Here is a 22,156-nt window from a genome sequence, read left to right on the forward strand (position 1 = left end):
AATCCCCCCAAAAATTGCGAATTTGGGGAGAAAAAATCTGATTTTTTGGTGATTTTTTATGCCAAAAAATCAATTTTTTTTTCCTAATTTGGATCCGAAAAAATTCGATTTTTCTGTTGATTTTAAATCCCATTTTAAAATGGTTTTTTTCCCCAAAAGGATCCCATTTTAAAATTATTTTTTATCAAAAAAATTCCAATTTTAAATGTTTTTTTAATCCAAAAAACTTCTCATTTTTAAAATTTAATTTTAATTTTGAGGTTTTTTATCCCAAAAAATTCAATTTTTCTCCTGGTTTTTACCCCCAAAAAACTCAATTTTTCTCCCAATTTTAAACCAAAAAATTCCAATTTTTTCTGATTTTTTTAGCCCCAAAAAATCCTCATTTTTTATTGTCCCATTTTTGCTCCCCCAAAAATTCCCAAAATCCCAATTTTTCAACCCAAAAACGACCGAAATTCTAAAAAAACCTTTCTCAAAAAAATCCCTAAAAATTTGGGAATTTTGGAGGAAAAAAAATCTGAATTTTTTGGTGGTTTTTGGTCACAAAAATTCGATTTTTAAATGGATTTTTGCTCCCAAAAAATTCAATTTTTGATGGTTTTTTTATCCCAAAAAAATCCCCTCAAAAAAATCCCCCCCAAAACTGGAATTTTCTGGGGGAAAAAAAAAACCTGATTTTTTTGTGGTTTTTTTTGGTCGCAAAAAATTCGATTTTTAAAATTATTTTTGCTTTAAAAAATAGATTTTTTTGTTGATTTTTTATCCCCAAAAAATTCGATTTTACTCTCAAAAAAAAAAATCCCAATTTTTAATGAAATTTTTATCAAAATAATCACGCTTTTTAAATGGCTTTCACTCAAAAATAAATTCAATTTTTTAATGATTTTCATATCCAAAAAAAAACCCCCCAGTTTTAAATGGTTTTTGCTCGCAAAAAATCCCATTTTTTAAATTGTTTTTTATCCCAAAAAATCTCCCAAAAATTGGGACTTTTGGGGGGAAAAATCTGATTTTTTTGTGGTTTTTTGACGACAAAAAAATTCAATTTTTTAATGGTTTTTGCTCCCAAAAAAATCCAATTTTTTGCTGATTTTTCTCTCAAAAAAATCCATTTTTAAAATGATTTTTTAATAAAACAAAATGTCCAGTTTTTTACGATTTTTTAATCCAAAAATTCAATTTTTAAATGGTTTTTTCCTCCCAAAAAATCGAATTTTTCAATGTTTTTTTACCCCAAGAAATTCAATTTTTAAATGGCTTTTTAACCCCAAAAAATCCCGTTTTTAAATGATTTTTTTTAAATCCAGAAAATTCCCTTTTTTAATGGTTTTTACTCAAAAAAAAAAAAAAAATCCCAATTTTAAATTATTTCTTTTTTATCCAAAAATTTTCTCCCCCAAAAATTCAGGTTTTTCACCTGTTTTTACCCCCCAAAACATTCAACTTCCCCCAAAATTCAAAATTTTACACAAAAATTCAGAAATTTTCACCCCAAATTTTCAAAATTTCACCCCAAAAATAACAAATTCCCCCAAAATTCAGAATTTTTTCCCCAAAATTTTAATTTTCCCTCCAAAATTCACAAATTTTTTCCCGAAAATTTTCCTTTTTTAACCCAATTTTTTTTTTCTCTTTTCAGTTGAAATGACCCAAAATCATCAAATTTTGCCCCCCAAAATTCTGGAATTTTCCTCGTCCTTTGTAAATAAACCCAAAAAACCCAAAATAAACCCGCCAAAAAAGATTTTTTGTTTTGTTTTGTTTTAATAAATTTCTGGTGTTTTTTAATTTATTTTGGGATTTTGGGGGAAAATTTGGAGATTTTTGGGAATTTTTGGGGAAATTTTGGGAAATTTTGGGGGAAATTTGGGATTTTTTGGGGGAAAATTTGGGTGAATTTGAGGAAATTTTGGGAAATTTGGGGAATTTTTGGAGAATTTCGGGAATTTTCGGGGAATTTTGGGGAATTTTTGGTAAATTTTAACAAAAATTTGGGATTTTTTTTGAAATTTGGGGATTTTGGGAGGGAATTTTCAGGAATTTTGGGGAATTTGGGGGAATTTTGGATAAAAATTGGGGAAAAAATTGGGGTTTTTGGGAAATTTGGGGAAATTTTGGAGAATTTTGGGAATTTTTAGGGAATTTAGGGGAATTTTTGGTAAATTTTAAGGAAATTTTGGGAAATTTTTGGGAAATTTGGGGATTTTGGAGGAAAATTTTCAGGAATTTTGGGTAGAATTTTAGGGAAATTTTGGGTAGAATTTGGGGGAATTTGAGGATTTTTTGGGAAATTTGGGGATTTTGGGGGAAATTTGCGGAATTTTTAGGGAATTTTTGGTAAATTTTAAGAAAATTTTGGGAATTTTTTTTTAAATTTGGGGGTTTTGGGGGGAATTTTCAGGAATTTTGGAGAATTTTGGGGAATTTGGGGAAAATTGGAGGAATTTTGGAAAAATTTAGGGGAATTTTGGGGAAATTCGGGGATTTTGGGGGAATTTTGGTAAATTTTGGGGATTTTTGGGTAAAATTTAGGGGAATTTTGGGGAAATTCGGGGATTTTGGGGAATTTTGGGAAATTTAGGGGGATTTGAAACCATTTTTTGTAAAAACTCCCCAAATTTGGTCAAAAAGCCCCAAAATTTGACCAATTTCCCTCAAATTTGGGTCGAACGCCTTAAAATTGACTCAAAAGTGTCAAAATTTGAATTAAAAACACCCAAATTTGAGTCAAACTCCCCCAAATTGGGTCAAAAACATAAAAATTGAACAAAATTCTGTCAAATTTGGGTTTGAAAATTCCAAAATTGGGCAAACCCACCAAAATTTGAGAAAAAAAAAAAAAAGAAAATTCCTCAAAAATCATCAAAATTCATCAAAATTCATCAAAATGCCCCAAAATCGCCCAAATTTGACCCAAAAATCCTCAATTTTTACTCAAATCCCTCAAAATTCGCTCAAAACTCACAAAAATTGATCAAATCTATAAAAATTGGGTCAAAAATCCCCCCAAAATTCATAAAAATTCATTAAAATTAATCAAAATTTATCAAAATTCACCAAAAATTCTCAAATTTGACCCAAAAATTTTAAAATTTCACCCAAAACCCCCAAAAATCTCCCAGATTTCCCCCAAAATTTTAAAATTTTTGTTCAATTTTACCCAAAAATTGTAAAATTTTGATGAATTTTAGTCCAAAAATTGTAATTTTTGGTCAATTTTTAACCAAAATTTTGGTTTTTCGACCCAAATTTTTTCTCATAGAAAAAAAAAAAAAGTGGTTTTGGGGTTTGAGAAAAACAGGAAGAAATTTGAGTAAAAATTTGGGTCAAAATGAAAAAAATTTGGGTCAAAATGAAACAAAATTTTGACCAAAATCGAGAAAATTTTGGGTGAAAAACAAAGAATTTCTCACGAGGAGAGAAAAAATGGGGAGAAATTTGAGGTTTTTTGTGAATTTGGGTGAATTTTGGAGATTTTTGGGGGGGGGTTGGAGAGAAAATGGGGCAAAAATGTGAATTTTGGGGTAAAAAAACTTCAATTTTGGGGGGATTTTGGAGCCAAAATTTGAATTTTTTGGAATTTTGGGGTAAAAAAGGGGAATTTTTGGGGGATTTTGGGGTAAAAATTGGAATTTTGGGGCCAAAAATGTGAGGTTTTGGGGATTTTGGGGCCCAAAAAAGGATTTTTTTGGGATTTTGGGGAAAAATTGGAAATTTTTGAAGATTTTGTGGAAAAAATTGGGGATTTTTCGAGAATTTCGGGGATTTTTGGTCCAAAAAAAGGAAATTTGGGGATTTCGGGGCAAAAAATGGGATTATTTTTGGATTTTAGAGGCAAAATTGGATTTTTTGGGGGGTTTTGGGGCCAAAAATTGGAATTTTTGTGGATTTTTGGGAAAAAATTGGAATTTTTGGAGATTTTGGGGGATTTGGGGGCAAAATTTGGATTTTTTGCCAATTTTTGGGGAATTTTGGGACAAAATTGTAAAAAATAAAGAAATTTTTGGCTAAAAATTAGAATTTTTTATGAATTTATTGAATTTTGGGTTCAAAAATGGGATTTGACGCCAAAAATGGTCAAAAATGGGACTTTTTTTAACAGAAAATTTGAATTTTTAAAGAAAAAATTACACAAAATGACCCAAAATTTGAATTTATTGACCGAAAAAATCCCAAAACAAATAAAATTTTCCCCAAAAAAAATCTTCTTTGTTTTCCAGGATCTCAAAGGACCTGCAAAAAAAAAGAAAAATTTGCATAATTTAATTTTCCTTTTTAAAATTATTTTTCTTATTAATATTATTTTCTTTTATTTGAATTGAAACATTTTGCATGAACTAAAATCACCTTGAAGAAAGTAAATTGATTTTATATAATAATAATATTAAATAAATTAATTAATTAATAATGAAGATTAATAGATAATAATAGAAATATTAATTGATTTAATAAATCAAATAATTCCTATTAATAATTAATAATTATATTATCATTAATAATAATTTCATTTTAAAAATAAATAACAATAACTAATTAATAATAACACTCATAATAACAATTTAATAACAAATGATATAATAATAATAAAAATATTTAACAATATTAATAATAATTTAATTAACAAACTATATAATAATAAATTATTCAATAACAATATCAATAATACTTCAATTAATAAATTAAATTATAATTATTAAATAATAAATAATGATAATCAATTTAATGAAATTAATAATAAATTAGTAAATAATAATACTATTAATAGTAATTTAATTAACAAATTATATAATAATAGAATACTTAATAATAATACTAACAATGCTTTAATCCTTAAATTAAATAATAAATAAATAAATAATATTATTAATATTAATCATCTATTTCAGAAATTAAATAATAATAAACTACCAAACAATAATTTTAATAATACTAATTTAATTAATCTACTAAATCCAGATTAATAAATAAGTATTGATATTAATAATATTGATAATAATGATTCACATAAATTATCTACTAATACTAAATTATACAATACTAAATTTTTAAATAATAATAATACTAATCTAAGTAGTAAATTAAACAAAAACTATTTAAATTTTTTAAAAAATTTGCATTAAATTTGCATAAATTTGCATAAATTTGCATAGCTAATGACCGTGAACCAGGTGACAGCGGTGGTGATTTAACTAACAAATTATATAATAACATTAAATTCCTTAATAATAATATTAACAAACTATAAAAATATAAAAAGTATGTTAACGAATTATATAACAATAATAACTAACAAATTAATAATATTACTAATAATAATGTTAATAATATTTGTAATTTAATTAACAGATTAAATTATTATTAAAAAATAATTTAATAATAATACTAAGAGCAATTGATATTAGTGATTTGTACTAATATTAATAATAATTCATACTAATATTAATAGTAATTTTTAAAATAGATTAAATAATAATCTTCACAATAACAATTTAATTTAAAAACTTAATAATAAATCATTTATTAATAACATTAATACCAATCTAAGTTATACATTAAACAATAAGAAATCAATTTTTAAATTTTTGCATAAATTAACATAGAATTTGCATAAAATTTGCATAAATTTGCATAAATAATGACCTTTATCCAGGTAACAGCAACGATTCTTTAATTCTCAAACTAGGTAATAACACCAAATTATTTCACAATAATATTACCAATAATTCAAATAACAAAGTAATTCTAAGTTTGGCATAAATTAAAATAAAATTTGAATAAATTTGCATAAATTTTGCATAGATAATGGCCTTGAATATGGTGACACCAACTGTGATTTAATTCACAAATTCTGTAATAATATCAAATTATTTAACAATATTACCAATAATTCAAATAAGTAATTGTAATTTTGTATAAATTAACATTAAATTTGCATAAAATTTGCATAAATTAGCATGGATTATGACCTTGAATAAGGTGACAGCTACAATGATTTAATATAACAAATTATATCATAACTCCAAATTACCTAATAATAATAATAACAACAATTGAATTTACAAAGTAATTGTAATTTTTTTGTATAAATTACCATAAAATTTGCATAAAATTTGAATAAATTATCACCTTGAACAATGCGACACCAGCATTGATTTAACTAAAAATTTATTTCATTACACCACATTACCTTATAATAATAACAAAAATTAAATTAACAAAGCAATTCTAAATTTTTGCATAAATCAGCATAAAATTTGCATAAATTTGCATAAATTTGCATAAATCCCACCTTTATCAGGGTGACGGCGGTGCCGTAGCGGAGGCTGAGCAGGAACAGGACGATGAAGGTCCCCGAGGTCCAGAGGGCGGAGCCTGAGGGGTCTGGCCCCGCCCCCTCCCACAGGAACAGCCCAGGGCAGGGCGGGGGGACTGCGGGAAAATGGGAATTTTGGTGAAAAATATTGAAAATAAATAGGGGAAAAAATGGGGGGAAAATCGGGAGAAAATGAGGGAAAAATGAGGGGAAAATGGAGAAAATATGGTTGAAAAAAGGGGAGAAAATTGGGGGAATATGGGGAGGAAAAGGTTAAAAAAAAGGGGAGAAAATGGAGAGAAAATGTTGGAAGAAATGGGGGAGAAATGAGGGAGAAAAATGGCAAAAAAGGGTTAAAATTGGAGAGAAAATGGGGAGAAAAGGATTAAAAATGGTGTGAAAATGGTGGGGGAAAACGGGGAGAATATGGGGAGACAATTAAGGAAAAAATATTGGAAAAAATGGGGAGAAAATGGTGTAAAAATAGGGGAGAAAATGGGGGGAAATGGGGGAGAAAATGGTGGAAAAAATGGGGGGAAAATGGGTGAAAAATGGCAAAAAAAAGGTTTAAAAAATGGGGGGAAAATGAGGCAAAAAATGGGGGGAAAATGGAAGAAAAAATGGGGAAATTTGGGGAAAAAAAGGGGAGAAAATGGGGGGGAAATGGGGGAAAAAATGGAGAAAAAATGGGGAGTAAATGGGGAAAAATGGGGGAGAAAATGGTTAAAAAAAGGGGAGAAATTGGCGGGAAATGGAGGAAAAAATGGGGACAAAATTGCAAAAAAAAAGGGTTAAAATAGTGGAAAAAGGGGGGGAAGATGGGGGAAAAAATGGGGGGAAAATAAAGAAAAAAATAGTAAAAAATGGGGAAAAAATGGGGGGAAATGGGGAAAAATGGCAGAAAAAATGGGGAGAAAATGGGGAGAAAATGGGGAAAAAATGGGTTAAAAAATGAAGGAAAAAATGGGGAGAAAATGGGGAGAAAATGGCAGAAAAAATAGGGAGGAAAATAGGGGAGAAATGGGGAAAAATGGAGAATAAAAAGAAGAAAATAAAGGGAAAAAATGGGGAAAAAAAGAAGAAGAAATGGAGAAAAATTTGAGGAAAAAAAAAGAAAAAAAGAGGAAAAAATGGGGGGAAATGGAGGGGAAAAAAAAGAAAAAATGGGGGAAAATGGAGGAAAAATGGGGAAAAATGGGAAAAATGGGCGAAAAAATGGAGATAAAATGGGGGGAAATGGCAAATAAAGGGTTAAAATTTTGGAGAAAATGGCAGAAAAAATGGGGAGAAAATGGAGAAAAAATGGGGAAAAAATGGGGAAAATATGGGGAAAATATGGGGGAAAATAGGGAAGAAAATGGGGGAAAATGGCGGAAAATTGGGGAGAAAATGGAGAGAAAATCAAGGAAAAAATATTGGAAAAAATGGGGAGAAAATGGGGAGAAAATGGGGAAAAGTTGTGGAAAAATGGGGAAAAAATGGAGAAAAAATGGGGAAAAAAAGGGGGGAAAGGGAAAAAATGTGGGAAAAAGAGGAGAAAATGGTGGGAAAATAGGGAGAAAATGGCAGAAAAATGGGGAGAAAATGGGGGAGAAATGGCAAATAAAGGGTTAAAAAAAGGGAGAACATGGTGGGAAAATGGGGAAGAAATGAGGGGAAAATGGAGGAAAAAATGGGTTAAAAAATAGGGAGAAATGGGGAAAAAACAAGAAAAAAAATGGAGAAAAATGGGGGGAAAATGGAGAAAATATGGTGGGAAAATGGGGGAAAAATGGGGGAGAAAATGGGGAAAAATAGGGGAGAAAATGAGGGGGAAAAGGGGGGAAAATGGGGAAAAAGTGGAGGAAAAATGGGGGGAATAGGGGGAAAAATAGGGGGGAAATGGGGAAAAAATGGGGAAAAGTAGGGGGGAAATGGGGGTAAAATGGTGGGGAAAATGGCGAATAAAGGGTAAAAAAAGGTTAAAAAATAGTGGAAAAATGGGAGAAAATGAAGGAAAAATGGGGAAAAAATGGGGAGAAAATTTTGCCCAAAATCCCCTTTTTTTTCTCCTAAAAAATTCACATTTTTCCTACTAAAATCCACCAATTTTGCCCCAAGTCCATTTTCCCTCCTAAAATCCACATTTCCCTCCCAAAATCTACATTTTCTTCCCAAAATTCACTAATTTCAGCCCAAATCCATTTTCCCTCCAAAAATCCACTTTTCTCCATTAAAAATCCACTTTTTTTCTCCCAAAATCCACTTTTTTCTTCCAAAGTCCACAAATTTCACCCCAAAACCACTTTTTCTCCCAAAATCCACATTTGTCTATTAAAAATCCACTTTTCTCTATTAAAAATCCACATTTTTCCCCCAAAACTCACATTTTCCCACCCAAAAATCCAAATTTTCCCTCCTAAAATCCACCAATTTTGCCCCAAATCCACTTTTTCCTCCTGATACCAAAAATCCACATTTTCCCTCCTAAAAATCCCTATTTTTCCTCCAAAAATCCACATTTTCTTCTCAAAATCCACAAATTTCACCCTTAAATCCACATTTTCCTCCCGAATACCAAAAATCCACATTTTCCCTCCTAAAATTCACATTTTTCCTACTAAAATCCACAATTTTCACCCCAAATCCACTTTTTCCACCTGATATCAAAAAATCCACATTTTCCCTCCTAAAAATCCACATTTTCCCTCCCAAAACTCACATTTTCCCTCCAAAAAATCCACTTATTTCACCCCAAATCAACTTATCCCAAAATTCACATTTTTCCTCCTAAAATCTTCATTTTTTCGCTCCCAAACTTGGGAATTTCACCCCAAAACTCCGATTTTTTCCCTTAAAAAAATCCCATTTGACTCAAACTTTAATTCCTCAATAATTTTATTTCTTAAAATTTAAATTTCAATAACAGACGGTGTCGGAATCCGCCAACACCACGGACACATTGACGTTGGCCGGCCTCGCCATCGTCTTGTCCAAACTCCTCTGCACGAACTTCATCTCAATCCCATCATGGCCACCCCAATCCCATCATGGCCGCCCCAATCCCATCATGGCCACCCCAATCCCATCATGGCCGCTCCAATCCCATCATGGCCGCTCCAATCCCATCATGGCCACCCCAATCCCATCATGGCAGCTCCAATCCCATCATGGCCGCTCCAATCCCATCATGGCCACCCCAATCTCATCATGGCAGCTCCAATCCCATCATGGCCGCTCCAATCCCATCATGGCCACCCCAATCCCATCATGGCCACCCCAATCCCATCATGGCCGCTCCAATCCCATCATGGCCACCCCAATCCCATCATGGCCGCTCCAATCCCATCATGGCCGCTCCAATCCCATCATGGCCGCTCCAATCCCATCCTGCCCCGCTCTCATCATGGCAGTGCCGCCATCTTGGAATACGCTGAGAACCTCCCGGAACTTCCAAAATTCACTTTTTTACCCGCCTAAAAATCGCCATTTTTTCCTTTTCTTGAAATTGAGGATTTCGCCGAAAATCCACTTTTTTTGTCCAAAAATCCACATTTTTCTTCCAAAATTCACCAATTTCCCTCCAAATTAATTTTCGTCCAAAAATCCACTTTTTTCTCCCAAAATCCACATTTTTCCTCCTAAAATTCACTTTTCTCTATTAAAAATCTACTTTTTTCCTCCCAAATCCTGAAGTTTCACCCCAAATCCAAATTTCCCTCCCAAAATCCACGAATTTCACCCCAAATCCACTTTCCGTCCTAAAATCCACATTTTCCACCAAAATCCACTTTTCTCTATTAAAAATCCACTTTTTTCTTCTAAAATCCACTAATTTCGCCCCAAATTCACATTTTCCTCCCGATACTGAAAATTTACATTTTCCCTCCTAAAAATCCCCATTTTTACCCCAAAAATCCAAATTTTCCCTCCAAAAATTCACCAATTCCACCCCAAATCCACGTTTTCCTCCCGATACCAAAAAATCCACATTTTCCCTCCAAAATTCACAAATTTCACCCCAAATCTACATTTTCCTCCAAGTACCAAAAATCCAAATTTCTCTCCCAAAATCCACATTTTTCCCCAAAAAATTTAAATTTTCCCTCCTAAAATCTGCCAGTTTCACTCCAAATCCATTTTCCTTCCTAAAATCCACATTTTTCTCCAAAAATCCACATTTTTCCTCCCCAATTCACCAATTTCGCTCCAAATCCATTTTCCTTCATGAAATTCACATTTTGTCTCCCAAAATCCACAAATTCACCAATTTTTCCTACTAAAATTCACAAATTTCACCCCAAATCAACATTTTCCTCCCCATACCAAAAATTCACATTTTTCCTCCTAAAATCCCCATTTTTCCCTCCCAAAACTCAATTTTTTTCGCCGATTTCGCCCCAAACCTCCAATTTTTTTTCCCTGAAAAAATCTCAAAAATCCAGATTTAATTCCTCAATATTTTTTTATTTCATAATCCTCAAAACATTAATTTTTTTTTCAATAACAAACAGTATCAGAATCCGCCAACACCATGGACACGTTGACGTTGGCCGGCCTCGCCATCGTCTTATCCAAACTCCTCTGAACAAACTTCATCTCAATCCCATCATGCCCCGCCCCAATCCCATCATGCCCCTTCCCAATCCCATCATAGCCGCCCCAATCCCATCATGCCCCACCCCAATCCCATCATGCCCCGCCCCAATCCCATCATAGCCGCCCCAATCCCATCATTCCTCACTCCAATCATGGTGGCGCCGCCATCTTGGAATCAGTTCCAGAACCTCCCAGAACTTCCAAAATTCACTTTTTTACCCGCCTAAAATTTGGTGTTTTTTCCTTTTCCCGAAATCGACAGGTTTTGTCCCAAAATCCACTCTTTTTTTCTCCAAAAATTCACATTTTTCCTCCTAAAATCCCACAAATTTATCCCAAGTCCATTTTCCTTCCTAAAATCCACAAATTTCATCCCAAATCCAAATTTCTGTCCCAAAATCTACAAATTTCACCAAAATCCACAAATTGCACCTCAAATCCATTTTTCTTCCCAAAATCCACATTCTCCCTTCTAAAAATCCAGAATTTTCACCAGAACCCACAAATTTCACCCTAAATCCACATTTTTCTCCTGATACCAAAAATCCACATATTTCCCTCCCAAAATCAATGGATTTTGCCCCAAATCCACTTTTTCCTCCCGATACCAAAATTTCACATTTTTCCACCAAAAATCTTCATTTTTTCCCTCCAAAAGTTGCCGATTTCACCCCAAATCTCCATTTTTTTTCCCCAAAAAATCCACCAAACTCAAATCTCAATTCCTGAATTTTTTTATTATTTTAATTCCTTAAAATAATTTTAAATTTCAATAACAGACGGTATCAGAATCTGCCAACACCACGGACACGTTGACATTTGCCGGCCTCGCCATCGTCTTGTCCAAACTCCTCTGAATAAACTTCATCTCAATCCCATCATGCCCCACCACGCAGGCGAAGACGTCGCCCCTCCTCCACTCCTCCGCCCCCACCACCATCTTGGAATAGGCCGAGAACCTCCTGGAATTTCCGGCGTCCGGCGCCGGGCCCAAGATGGAGAATTTCCCAGAATCCACCGGGGCGTCCAGGTGCGTCCAGGTGATCAGGACGTCGCGGGGGGCGAAGCCGCTGGCCAGGCATGTCAAGGTGACGGTTTCGGACAAGGCCAACTCTTCGGGGGGCGGCGGGAAGACGAAGACTTTCGGGGGGACGGCGGCGCCGGCTGGAGAAGGGTTGGGTTGGGTCAAATGGAGAGGGCCCCAGTTGGGTTGAGTCTTCCCAGTTGGGTCTCCCAGTTTGGTTTCACCATTCCCAGTTTGATCAAACCATTCCCAGTTGACCAAACCATTTTCAGTTGAGTTCCCCAGTTGGGTCTCCCAGTTGGGTCTCCCAGTAAGAACAAACCATTCCCAGTTTGACTTGACCCTTCCCAGTTGGGTCTCCCAGTTGGAAAAACCATTCCCAGTTTGGTTTCACCATTCCCAGTTTGGCTTTTTCATTCCCAGTTGGGTCTCCCAGTAAGACAAGACCCTTCCCAGTTGGGTTCCCAGTTGGGTTTCACCGTTCCCAGTTGGGTCTCCCAGTTGGAGAAACAATTCCCAGTTTGACTCTTCCATTCCCAGTTGGGTCTCCCAGTTGGAGAAACCCATTCCCAGTTTGACTCTTCCATTCCCAGTTGGGTCTCCCAGTGGAAAAAATTATTCCCACTTTGATTTGTCTATTCCCAGTTGGAGAAACAATTCCCAGTTTGACTCTTCCATTCCCAGTTGGGTTCCCAGTAAGAGTTGACCCTTCCCAGTTGGGTCTCCCAGATGGAGAAACAATTCCCAGTTTGACTTTTCTATTCCCAGTTGGGTCTCCCAGTTTGAAGAACCAAATCCCAGTTGGGTCTCCCAGTTGACCAAATTGTTCCCAGTTGGGTTCCCAGTTTGACTTCACCGTTCCCAATTGGGTCTCCCAGTTGGAGAAACTATTTCCAGTTGGGTTCCCAGTTTGGTTTCACCGTTCCCAGTTTGACTCTTCCATTCCCAGTTGGGTCTCCCAGTTTGATCTCTCCATTCCCAGTTGGGCTCCCAGTAAGAGTTGACCCTTCCCAGTTGAGTCCCCAGTTGACCAAACCATTCCCAGTGGGGTCTCCCAGTAAGACCAGACCAATCCCAGTTGAGTCCCCAGCTGACCAAACCAATCCCAGTTGGGTCTCCCAGTTGGAGAAACCCATTCCCAGTTTGACTCTTCCATTCCCAGTTGGGTCTCCCAGTTTGACCAAACCATTCCCAGTTGGGTTCCCAGTTGGGTTGACCCTTCTCAGTTGGGTCTCCCAGTTTGACTTCTCCATTCCCAGTTTGACTTCTCCATTCCCAGTTGGGTTTCCCATTCCCAGTTGGGCCTCCCAATAAGAGTTGACCCTTCCCAGCTGGGTCTCCCAGTTTGATCTCTCCATTCCCAGTTGGTTCTCCCAGTTTGACCAAACAATTCCCAGTTGGGTCTCCCAGTTTGGCTTCACCATTCCCAGTTTGGGTCTCCCAGTTGGAGAAACCCATTCCCAGTCTGACCCAACAAACAGTTCCCAGTTTGACTCTTCCATTCCCAGTTGGGTCTTCCAGTTGGAAAAACCATTCCCAGTTGACCCTCCCAGTTGGGTCTCCCAGTTGGGTTTCACCATTCCCAGTTGGGTCTCCCAGTTGGGTTTCACCATTCCCAGTTGGGTCTCCCAGTTGGGTTTCACCATTCCCAGTTGGGTCTTCCAGTTGGAAAAACCATTCCCAGTTTGGCTTCTCCATTCCCAGTTTAACCAAACCATTCCCAGTTGGGTCTCCCAGTTTGACCAAACTGTTCCCAGTTTGGGTCCCCAGTTGGGTCTCCCAGTTGGAGAAACCCATTCCCAGTTTGATTTCATCATTCCCAGTTTGTTTTCCCCATTCCCAGTTTGACTCTTCCAATCCCAGTTTGACTCTTCCAATCTCAGTTGACCCTCCCAGTACAGACCTGTCCATTCCCAGTTGGGTCTCCCAGTACGGAACGACCCTAAATCTGCCAATTCTGACCCCAAAACGTCAAAATTTCACCTCAAATCTGCAAATTCCAACCCAAACCCACAAATTCCGACCTCAAATCTGCCAATTTTTCACCTCAAAACTGCAAATTCTGACCCCAAAACCAAATTCTGACTCCTAATTTACAAATTCCAACTCCAGATCTGCAAATTCGACCCCAAAAATCCGCAAATTCTCACCCCCCCAGAAAATTGCAATTTCTCACCCCAAATCTGTGAACTCTGACCTCTCAAATTCTGACCCCAAAGTTCTAATTTTTCGCTCTAAAACCTCCAAATTTCATTCCAATATCCCCTAAATTTCAACCCCAAAACTCCAAATTCTGACCCCAAAAGCACCGAAAACTCCAACATAAAAAAACCCAAATTTCAACCCAAAAAATTGCAACTTTTCACCTAAAAATCCCCCCCAAAAAACCCCAAAACTCCCTCAAATTTCTTCCAAATTCGAGGAAAAAAATGTGGAAAATTTGGTGTAAAAATTATAAAATTTTACCTAAAAATCCCTTAAATTTTGACGTCAAATTCAGAAGAAACTTGAGAGAAAAAAACGAGAAAATTTGGTTTTCAAACCCCCAAATTTCAACCCCAAATCTGGAAGAAACTTGAGGAAAAAACCGAGAAAATTTGGTTAAAAAAACCCTCAAATTTCGACCCCAAATTTGGACAAAACTTGAGGCAAAAAATGAGAAAAATTTGTAAAAAAAAGGAGAAAATTTTACCCAAAAATCCTCCCAATTTCACCCCAAATTTGAAAGAAATTTAAGATGAAAAAAACGAGAAAAAATTGTTAAAAAAAAGCGAAAATTTGCCGAAACCACCCCCAAATTTCATCCCAAAATTTCACATTTTCACCCTAAAAACTCCAAATTTTGTTCCAAACCCCTCATTTTTGCCTCCTTAATTCCAAATTCTCACCCCAAACCCCCCAAATTCCAGCCTAAAAATCCCCAAGTTTTGACCCCAAAATTTCCATTTTTTAACCCCAAACCCCTCAAATTTTGTCCCCAAAACACCCAAATTTTACTCCAAATTTGGAAGAAATTTAAGAACAAAAATGAGATAAATTGGTTTAAAAAAAAACAAATTTTGACCTAAAATCCCCAATTTTTGACCTAAAATCCCCAATTTTTGACCCCAAAACTCCAAATTTTCACCAAAACCCCCAGATTTTATCCCAAAATTTCACATTCTTACCCTAAAACCCACAAATATTCGCCAAACCACCAATTTCCCACCCCAAAAGTCCAAATTTTCACCCTAAAGACCGCAAATTTTCACTCCAAAACCGCCAAATTTCACCCAAAACCTCAATTTTGTCCCAAAACCCCCAAAATTTGATTTAAAAATTAGGAAATTTGACGAAACCCCACCAAATTTCAACCCCAAAATCTCAATTTCTCATCCCTGAAAACCTCCAAATTTCATCCGAAAACCCCCAAATTTCCCCAATTTCCCACCCCAAAATTCCACATGTTCACTACATAACCCTCAAATTTTATCCCAAAATTTCACATTTTCACTCCCCAAACCCTGAAATTTTATCCCAAAAATTTTACATTTTCACTGTAAAACCCCCAAATTTCACCCAAAAACCTCAAATTTTGACCTAAAATCCCCAAATGTTGACCCCCAAACTCCAAATTTTATCCCAAAACGCCCAAATTTTCACCCCAAAACCGTCACCAATCGACAAATTACCCCCAAAAATTCCCCCAAAAATCAACAAAAAATCAACCAAAAAATCAACAAAAAAATCAACAAAAAATCAACAAAAAAAATCAACAAAAATTTCCCCCAAAAAATCAACAAAAAATCAACAAAAAAATCAACAAAAAATCAACATATTCCCCCCAAATTTTCCCCAAATCCCCCCAAAATCCCAAAAATCCCCCCAATTTTTTCCAAAAACCCCAAAATCCCCCCAAAAATAAAAATTTTCACTCACTGTTCTCCTTCTTTATCGCGGCCACCAGGGGCGTGTCCCCGACGTCATCCCCGCCCATGCGACAGGTGAATTCCTCTCCCGAATTCCAATCCTCGGCGCAAATCCCCAAATAATTCCTGACCTCGTATTGGCCGTTGGGCAGGCGGTGGGCGGGGCCGGAAATGGCCACGCCCAAGGCCCCGCCCCCGGAGCGGCTCCAGGTGAATTTGGGCCTCGGGGATTTCAGGTTGGAGGCGACGCAGGTGAGGTTGGGGCTGCTGGACAGGTAAAGGTCCTGCAGGGATGGCGGGAGGATTTGGACAGATGGAAAAGGTTTTGAACCTGTTTGGGAAAAAAAATTGGGTGAAAAAATGGAGATTTTGGTAAAAAATAGCGATTTTTGTTTAAAAAAATGGTGATTTTCAGCAAAAAAACTACGATTTTTTGAGTGACGTCAGTTGAAAATTTTGGATTTAAGGAGAGAAATGGATTTGGGGTGGAAATCCTGGATTTTTAGGAAAAAAAATGAGGGTTTTGGGAGGGAAAGGGGATTTGGGGTGAAAAACAGGAATTTTGGTAAAAAACGGAAAAATTTAGAAAAGAAAGGAGAAAATTTAGTGAAAAAAGGAGGAGAAAATCTGAGGAAAAACAGGAAAATTGGTGAAAATGAGAAAGTTTGGGAGAAAAGGGGAAATTGGGTGAAAAATGTGAAAATTTGGTTAAAAATGAGAAAATTTGGCGAAAATGAGAAAATTTGGTGAAAAATGGGAAAATTTCGTGAAAAATGGGAAAATTGGGCGACAACGAGAAAATTTGGGAAAATAGAGAAAATTGACAAAAAAATGAGAAAATTGGGTAAAAAATGGCAAAATTTGTGAAAATGAGAAAATCTGGAAGAAAGAGGAAAATTGGGTGAAAATGAGAAAATTAGGTGAAAATAGGAAAATTGGTGAAAATTACAAAATTTGACAGAAAATAGGGAAAATTGGGTAAAAAATGGGAAAATTTGGAAAAAACCAGAAAATTTGTGAAAATTACAAAATTTGACAGAAAATAGGGAAAATTGGGTAAAAAATGGGAAAATTTGGAAAAAAACAGAAAATTTTGTGAAAATGACAAAATTTCATAAAAATTACAAAATTTGACAAAAAACGAGAAAATTTGACAAAAAAATCGGAAAATTTTCATAGAAAAAAGTAGGAAAATTTGACAAAAAAAATTAAAATTCATCCAAAATTACAAAAATCCTTAAAAAAAAAACACACAAAAAAATCCACCCCAAAATAAAAAAATGGTGAAAAAATAAATAAAAAAACCCCACCCAAATGGATTGTTTGTGGGCGGGGCCAGGTTGGGGATTGGGGGTGGGCGGGGCCGGAAGTGGCCACGCCCAAGGCCCCACCCCTGGAGCGGCTCCAGGTGAATTTGGACCTCAAAACAGGGTTTTGATCCTGTTGGAAAAAAATTTGGGTCAAAAAACTGAAATTTTGGGAAAAAATTGGATTTTTTTGGGAAAAACGGCGATTTTGGACAAAAAAATGGCGTTTTTTTGGTGGAAATCCAGGTGAGTTCTTGTGTTTGAGGAGGAAAAAGGATTTGAGGTGAAAAACATAAAGTTTAGGACAAAAAACCAAGGAATTTTGAGGGAAAATGGTTTTGGGTTGAAAAACAGAAATTTTGGGAAAAAAGGAGAAAATTTGAGAAAGAACGGAAAAAAATTAGAGAGAGAAATGAGAAAAATTGGGAAAGAAAGGGGAAAATTTGGTGGAAAAAAAGGAAATTGGAGAAAAAATGGAAAAAAAATGGAAAAAGTGACATAAAATGGGAAAATTTGGTAAAAATGAGAAAGTTGGGTGAAAATGAGAAAATTGGGTGAAAATGAGAAAATTTGACAAAAATTCGGAAAATTTGGGTGAAAAATTAGAAAATTTGGGAAAGAAACGAGAAATTTGGTGAAAAAATTCGGAAAAAATAGTTGGAAAAAATGAGGAAATTTGGGCAAAAAATCAGAAAAATTCGAGGCAAAAATTAAGAAAAATTTGGGAAGGAAACGAGAAAATTTTGGTGGAAAAAGGAGGAAATTTGAGCAAAAAGAGAAAATTGGAGAAAAACTGGAAAATTTAACAAGAAATATTAAAATTTGGTTAAAAATGAGAAAATTTGGGAAAATAAGAGGAAAAATGGTGAAAATAAAAAAAAATGAGAAAAAGCAAAAAAATGGTGGGAAAATGAGAAAATTGGAGCAAAAAAGGAGAAAATTTGGAGGAAATTTGAGGAAAAAAAAGAGAAAATGTGACAAAGAAAGGGAAGAAACTGATGAAAAAAGGAGAAAATTTCAGTTCAAGAAACACCAGAATTTTTATCAAATTTCACCTGAATTCCGCCGATTTCACTAAAAACAAAGAAATTCATTAAATTTCATTAAATTCCCCCCAAAAACCCCCAAAATTTGACTCACCTTTGCATTCATCATCAAATTTCATCAATTTCACTGATTTTCACAAAAAATCCTCAATTTCTATTTAAAAAACCCTCAAATTTTCACTGAATTTGATCAAATTTCCTCAATTTGGGTTAAAAGCCAAAATTTTTCCAAAATTTCCCCCAAAACGGTCAAAATTTCTACGATTTTGCTTTGAAAAAACCCAAATTTCAACAAATTTCGTCCAATTTCCTCAATTTTGGGTTAAAAAGCCCAAATTTCACCAAATTTCATCTGATTTCCCAAATTTTGGGTTAAAAAGTCAAAATTGCACCAAATTTCATCCGATTTCCTCAATTTGGGGAAAAAAATGGAAATCTCATGAAATTTCATCAAATTTTCTCGATTTTTGGTGCAAAATCCCTCAAAATTTCACCGATTTCCTAAAAATTTGATTTTTTTAAAATGATTCAAAATTTCACCAATAATCCATCAAATTTCCTAAAATTTGGTGAAAAAAAAGTCAAAATTCCATCAAATTTCAACAAATTTCACCCTAAATTTCACTAAAAACTAAGAAATCCATTAAATTTCATTAAATTTCCCAAAAAAACCCCCAAAATTTCATTAAATTTCCCCCAAAAAAACCCCAAAAACCCAATTTTTTGACCCACCTTTGCAGTAGGTGCTGGCGCTGGCGCTGAGGGGCGTGGCCAGGTGGGCGTGGCCAGCCCGGCAGGTGAAGGTGGTGCCCCCTTCCCACAATTCCCGGCTGACGTTGACCCACCCGCTCAGCACCTCCTGATTGGCCCCGCCCTCCTCGTGGCAGGTGGAAAGCTCCACCCCCAGGTCGGTGACGTCACCGTTGACCAACCAGGTGAGGTTGGCCTGGCGGGAGCCACGCCCACGGGCCTGGCACAGCAATTGGACGTCGACGTGGGCGGATTCAGAGACGGAGGGATCTGATTGGCCGGGGTCGCTCAGCAGGGAGAGGGTGAAGTTGGGTGGGCAGAGAATGTCACCTGGAAATGAAAATAAAATTTGGGAAAATTGACACGAAATTTGTGAAATTTGACACAAAATTTGGCAAAAAAAAAATTGGCCCAAAGTTCATCGAAATCGACACAAAGTTTGTGAAAATTGACAAAAAAATTGGTCAAAATGGACCCAAAGTTCGTTAAAATGGACTCAAAATTTGGGTCCGCTTTGGTCAGCCCAAGTTTGGTAAAACTGACCAAAAATTTGTCAAAATTGACCCAAAGTTCATTAAAATGGAACCAAAGTTCATTTAAATGGATCCAAAATTTGGTTAAAAACAATTGACCCAAAGTTGGTCAAAATTGATCCAAAATTCATTAAAATGGAGCAAAAAAATTGTCAAAATTGATCAAATATTTGTTTAAATGGACCAAAATTGGTCCAGGTGGACCCAAAAAAAAAGAACCAAAATTGACTCAAAATTAGTGAAAATTGACCCAAAATTTGGGAAATCTGACACAAAATTAGTTAAAATTGACCCAAAATTCATTAAAATTGACCCAAAATTTGGTAAAAAAAATCGACCCAAAGTTTGGTAAAATTGACCCAAAATTTGGTCAAAAAAAGCGACCCAAAGTTGATCAAAATTGAGCCAAAGTTCATTAAAATGGACCCAAAATTAACTGAAACAGACCCAAAATTCAGTAAAATAGACCCAAAATTTGGTAAAAAAAAATGGTCCCAAAATTGGTCAAATTGACTCAAAATTTACAAAATTTGATCCAAAATTTGGTAAAATGGACCCAAAACTTGGTTTAAAAAATCGACCGAAAATTTGTCAAAATTGACCAAAAATTTTTTCCAAATGGACCCAAAATTAGGCAAAATCAACGCAAAATTCATTAAAATTGACCCAAAATTTGTCAAAGTTGACCCAAAGTTTGGTAAAAAAAAATGGTCTTAAAGTTTGGTAAATTTGACACAAAATTAGTGAAAATTGACCTAAAATTGGACTAAATGGACCCAAAATTGGTCCAGGGCAAAAAAAAGTAATTCGTCAAAATCGACCCAAAGTTCATTAAAATTGACCCAAAATTTGTGAAAATGGCCCCAAAGTTTATTAAAATTAACCCAAAATTTGTCAAAATTCACCAAAAATGGACCCAAAATTCATCCAGGGGAGAAATAAAAAGGTGAGACAAAAATTCAAGGAAATGGACACAAAATTTGTCAAAATCAACCCAAATTTTGTCAAAATTGATCTAAATGGTCCCAAAATTTGTGAAAATTGACACAAAGTTTGTGAAAATCGGCCCAAAAAATTTTCATTAAAATGGAGCAAAAATTTGTCAGAGAAATTTAGAAAAATCCCCCTCAAAAAATCACAAAAATTCTCAGAAATTTCCCAAAAATCCACAAAAAATCCCCCAAAAAATCCCTAAAAATTCTCTCAAAATTCACAAAAATTCACCAAAAAAAATCATAAAAAATTCACCAAAAAAATCCCAAAAAATACTCAAAAAATTCACAAAAATTCACAAAAATCCCCCAAAATCCCCCAAAAAATCCCTAAACCCCCCAAAAATCCAACTTTTTAAACCCCTCGCATTCACCTGTCACCTGCATCTCATCTCAAAAATTCACAAAAATCCCCCTCAAAAATAACAAAATTTCACAAAAATCCTAAAAAAATCCACAAAAAAAAAAAAAATCTCATCAAATCCTCAAAAATTCACAAAACTCTCCCAAAAAATCCTCAAAAAAATCCCCCCCAAAAAATCCAAAAACATCCTCAAAAATTCTCAAAAATTCACCAAAAAAACCCCCATTAAAAATTCACCAAAAATCATTAAAATTTTCACAAAAAAATCCTCAAAAAAAATCCCCAAAAATTCACAAAAAAATCCTCAAAAATTCACAAAAAAATCCACAAAAAATCCTCAAATATTCACAAAAAATCCCCCTCAAAAAAAATTCAGAAAAAATCCAGAAAAATTTACCAAAAATCCACAAAAATCCACAAAAATTCCCAAAAGTCCACAAAAATCCCCCAAAAAAATTCTGAAAAAATTCACCAAAAAATGCCCAAACATTCACAAAAATTCACCAAAAAATCACAAAAATTAATAAAAATATTCTTCAAAAAAACCACAAAAATTTACAAAAATCCACAAAAAAATTCCCCAAAATCCCCAAAAATCCCCACCAAAAAAATCCCAAAAAAATCCTCAAAAATCCCTAAAAAATCCACAAAAATTCACCAAAAAAAAAATTTTAAAAATCACAAAAATTCCCAAAAATCTATTTAAAAACCACAACCCCCCCCCCAAAACCCCCCTATTTTTAACCCCTTCACTCACCTGTCACGTGCATCTCATAGTTCGTCCCCTGATGCGTCACCTGACACTGGAAGTCGCCGTTTTCCGCCTCAGCCCCGCCCAGCGTCACTCGGGAGGCCACGCCCAAACTTCCAGTTCCCGTCGTCACTTCCGGGAAAACTTTGGCCACGCCCTCGGCCACGCCCCTCCAGCTCAGCTGGGCGGGGCCGGGGAAGAAACCGGAAGCCAAACAGCCAAAGGTCACCTCGGGGTCACACTCATGGCACGTAACCAATGGGAACAGGGCGGGGGCGTGGGCGGGGGCTGGGGAGGAAATTTTGTTAAAAAATTAATTAAAATCTGATTAAAATACCATTAAAACCTCATTAAAATAATATTAAAAATCACATAAATCTGATTAAAATACTGTTAAAATATCATTAAAAATCACATTAAAATACCATTAAAATCTCATTAAAATCTCATTAAAATCTGATTAAAATATTGGTAAAGTATCATTAAAAATCCGATTAAAATCTGATTTAAATATCATTAAAATATCCTTAAATATCACATTAAAATCCCATTAAAATTAATTTTAAAATCCAAGTAAAAATTGCAAT

At 35.0% G+C, this 22,156-nt stretch overlaps 1 gene segment (V, D, J or C); it reads right to left on the reverse strand.

Annotated features, from left to right (window-relative positions):
• Window positions 1-11,663: 11,663 nt before the first annotated feature.
• Window positions 11,664-21,815, reverse strand: LOC310918338 (Ig alpha chain C region-like). The segment is given in 5 exons: window positions 21,810-21,815; window positions 21,576-21,750; window positions 18,912-19,259; window positions 15,837-16,157; window positions 11,664-12,058 (listed from the first exon to the last, which is right to left on the reverse strand).
• Between the last annotated feature and the right edge of the window lie 341 nt (window positions 21,816-22,156).

Source organism: Zosterops lateralis, assembly GCF_965231275.1.
Source record: "Zosterops lateralis genome assembly, chromosome: 23".
Lineage (NCBI taxonomy): Eukaryota > Metazoa > Chordata > Aves > Passeriformes > Zosteropidae > Zosterops > Zosterops lateralis.